This window comes from Anneissia japonica, unplaced genomic scaffold, assembly GCF_011630105.1.
Source record: "Anneissia japonica isolate Jap-2015-1 unplaced genomic scaffold, ASM1163010v1 scaffold1696_len571195_cov180, whole genome shotgun sequence".
Taxonomy (NCBI): Eukaryota; Metazoa; Echinodermata; class Crinoidea; order Comatulida; family Comatulidae; genus Anneissia; species Anneissia japonica.
In genome coordinates, this window is record NW_022695941.1 from 564,208 (window position 1) to 567,757 (window position 3,550).

Here is a 3,550-nt window from a genome sequence, read left to right on the forward strand (position 1 = left end):
TTTAAAAAAAATACTACTTGGTCGATATGGGGCTCGAACCCATGACATTCGCGTTATTAGCACGACGCTCTGCCAACTGAGAACCGGCCATGTGATCCACTGTATTTTATTGTGATTCCGGAGATTCTATGATCAGCTTTACTAAGTAGCAACTCTCGAGGAATGAAACCAGCATATCAGTTTTTCCAATGATGGCAGTTGGGGTTTGGCAACGGGTGGCCGAATGACGAAGATGGTGGTTGTGTGGTAGGGCCACCGACGAGGATAAAAACAACAACAGATGATCGAAGAAAACATTGATGTAAGTAATTTCTACAGTTTTTGACAATATATAGTCGATTACTTTAAAAGTGTAATATAAGACTTTCAATTTCTCAATCTGTTTAAGCTTACTTGACAGGCTCCTCTATAAGCCTACTAACTTATCGGAAACCTCCATCCCAACTCTCGCGTACTTTTAAATACTTGGTGTACTACCTTTTGACCTTGTGATGTAATTTCGTACTATTAAGTAAGAAACGTTCGCTAAATTATAAAAAAAAAAGTACTACTTGATCGATATGGGGCTCGAACCCATGACATTCGCGTTATTAGCACGACGCTCTGCCGACTGAGCTAACCGACCATGTGATCCACTGATTTTTATTCCGATCAGAGAATTCTATGATAGCTTGACAAAGTAGCAACTCTTGAGGAATGCCAACGTCATCTCATTTATTTTTTTCCAATAATGGCAGTTGGGGTTGGGCAACGGTGGCCCAATGAGGAAGGTGGAAGTTGTGTGGCAGGGCCACCGACGAGGAGAAAAACAACAGATGATCGAAGAAAACATTGATGTAAGTAATTTCTACAGTTTTTGACAATATATAGTCGATTACTGTAAAAGTGTAATATAAGACTTTCAATTTCCCAATCTGTTTAAGCTTACTTGACAGGCTCCTCTATAAGCCTACTAACATGTCGAAAACCTCCATCCCAACTCTCGCGTACTTTTAAATACTTGGTGTACTACCTTTGGACCTTGTGATGTAATTTCGTACTATTAAGAAAGAAATGTTCGCTAAATTATAAAAAAAATATTACTTAGTCGATATGGGGCTCGAACCCATGACATTTGCGTTATTAGCACAACGCTATGTGATTCACTGTATTTTATTGTGATCCCGGGAATTCTATGATCAGCTTTACTAAGTAGCAACTATCGGGGAATGAAACCAGCATCTCAGTTTTCCAATAATGGCAGTTGGGGTTGGGCAACGGGTGGCCGAATGAGGAAGATGCTAGTTGTGTAGCAAAAACGCCACCGACGAGGAGAAAAACAACAGATAATCGGGGAGAATAAAATTGATGTCAGTAATTTCTACTTTTTTTGACAATATATAATCGATTACTGTAAAATTGTAATATAAGACTTTCAATTTCCCAATCTGTTTAAGCTTACTTGACAGGCTCCTCTATAAGCCTACTAACTTGTCGGAAACCTCCATCCCAACTTTCGCATACTTTTAAATACTTGGTGTACTACCTTTTGGCCTTGTGATGTAATTTCGTACTATTAAGTAAGAAACGTTCGCTAAATTATTTAAAAAAATGCTACTTGGTCGATATGGGGCTCGAACTCATGACATTCGCGTTATTAGCACGACGCTCTGCCGACTGAGCTAACCGACCATGTGATCGACTATACTTTATTCTGATCAGGGAATTCTATGATCAGCTTGACTAAGTAGTAACTCTCGAGGAATGCAAACATCATCTTATTTATGTTTTTTCCAATAATGGTAGTTGGGGTTGGGCAGCGGTGGCCCAGTGAGGAAGGTGGTAGTTGTGTGGCAGGGCCACCGACGAGGAGAAAAACAACAGATGATCGGGGAGAAAATTTATGTAAGTAATTTCTACAGTTTTGACAATATATAATCAATTACTGTAAAATTGTAATATAAGACTTTCAATTTCCCAATCTGTTTAAGCTTACTTGACAGGCTCCTCTATAAGCCTACTAACTTGTCGGAAACCTCCATCCCAACTCTCGCGTACTTTTAAATACTTGGTGTACTACCTTTTGACCTTGTGATGTAATTTCGTACTATTAAGTAAGAAACGTTCGCTAAATTATAAAAAAAAAATACTATTTGGTCGATATGGGGCTCGAACCCATGACATTCGCGTTATTAGCACGACGCTCTGCCGACTGAGCTAACCGACCATGTGATCCACTGTACTTTATTCTGTTCAGGGATCTTATGATCAGCTTTACTAAGTAGCAACTCTTGAGGAATGCCAACGTCATCTCATTTATTTTTTTCTAATAATGGTAGTTGGGGTTGGGCAATGGTGGCCCAATGAGGAAGGTGGTAGTTGTGTGGCAGGGCCACCGACGAGGAGAAAAACAACAGATGATCGGGGAGAAAATTTATGTAAGTAATTTCTACAGTTTTTGACAATATATAGTCGATTACTTTAAAAGTGTAATATAAGACTTTCAATTTCCCAATCTGTTAGACCTTACTTGACAGCCTACTAACATGTCGGAAACCTCCATCCCAACTCTCGCGTACTTTTAAATACTTGGTGTACTACCTTTTGACCTTGTGATGTAATTTCGTACTATTAAGTAAGAAACGTTCGCTAAATTATATTTAAAAAAAATACTACTTGGTCGATATGGGGCTCGAACCCATGACATTCGCGTAATTAGCACGAGCTCTACCGACTGAGCTAACCGGCCATGCGATCCACTGTATTTTATTGTGATCCCGGGAATTCTATGATCAGCTTTACTAAGTAGCAACTATCGAGGAATGAAAACAGCATCTCAGTTTTCCAATAATGGCAGTTGGGGTTGGGCAACGGGTGGCCGAATGAGGAAGATGCTAGTTGTGTGGCATAAACGCCACCGACGAGGAGGAAAACAACAGATTATCGGGGAGAATAAAATTGATGTCAGTAATTTTACTTTTTTTGACAATATATAATCGATTACTGTAAAATCGTAATATAAGACTTTCAATTTCCCAATCTGTTTAAGCTTACTTGACAGGCTCCTCTATAAGCCTACTAGCTTGTCGGAAACCTCCATCCCAACTCTCGCGTACTTTTAAATACTTGGTGTACTACCTTTTGACCTTGCGATGTTATTTCGTACTATTAAGTAAGAAACGTTCGCTAAATTATAAAAAAAAAAATACTACTTGGTCGATATGGGGCTCGAACCCATGACATTCGCGTTATTAGCACGACGCTCTGCCGACTGAGCTAACCGACCATGTGATCCACTGTCCTTTATTCCGATCAGAGAATTCTATGATCAGCTTGACTAAGTAGCAACTCTCGAGGAATGCAAACATCATCTCATTTATTTTTTTCCAATAATGGTAGTTGGGGTTGGGCAACGGTGGCCCAATGAGGAAGGTGGAAGTTGTGTGGCAGGGCCACCGACGAGGAGAAAAACAACAGATGATCGAAGAAAACAATGATGTAAGTAATTTCTACAGTTTTTGACAATATATAGTCGATTACTTTAAAAAGTGTAATATAAGACTTTCAATTT

General features: G+C 39.4%; 4 non-coding genes across 4 annotated transcripts; all 4 read right to left on the minus strand.

The window, feature by feature from the left end:
* Window positions 1–552: 552 nt before the first annotated feature.
* Trnai-aau lies at window positions 553–625 on the minus strand. Its single transcript has one exon. It is a non-coding gene; the product is annotated as a tRNA-Ile (tRNA).
* Window positions 626–1,598: 973 nt separating this feature from the next.
* On the minus strand, window positions 1,599–1,671 carry Trnai-aau. Its single transcript has one exon. It is a non-coding gene; the product is annotated as a tRNA-Ile (tRNA).
* Window positions 1,672–2,133: 462 nt separating this feature from the next.
* Trnai-aau lies at window positions 2,134–2,206 on the minus strand. Its single transcript has one exon. It is a non-coding gene; the product is annotated as a tRNA-Ile (tRNA).
* Window positions 2,207–3,192: 986 nt separating this feature from the next.
* Window positions 3,193–3,265, minus strand: Trnai-aau. The gene has a single exon. It is a non-coding gene; the product is annotated as a tRNA-Ile (tRNA).
* Between the last annotated feature and the right edge of the window lie 285 nt (window positions 3,266–3,550).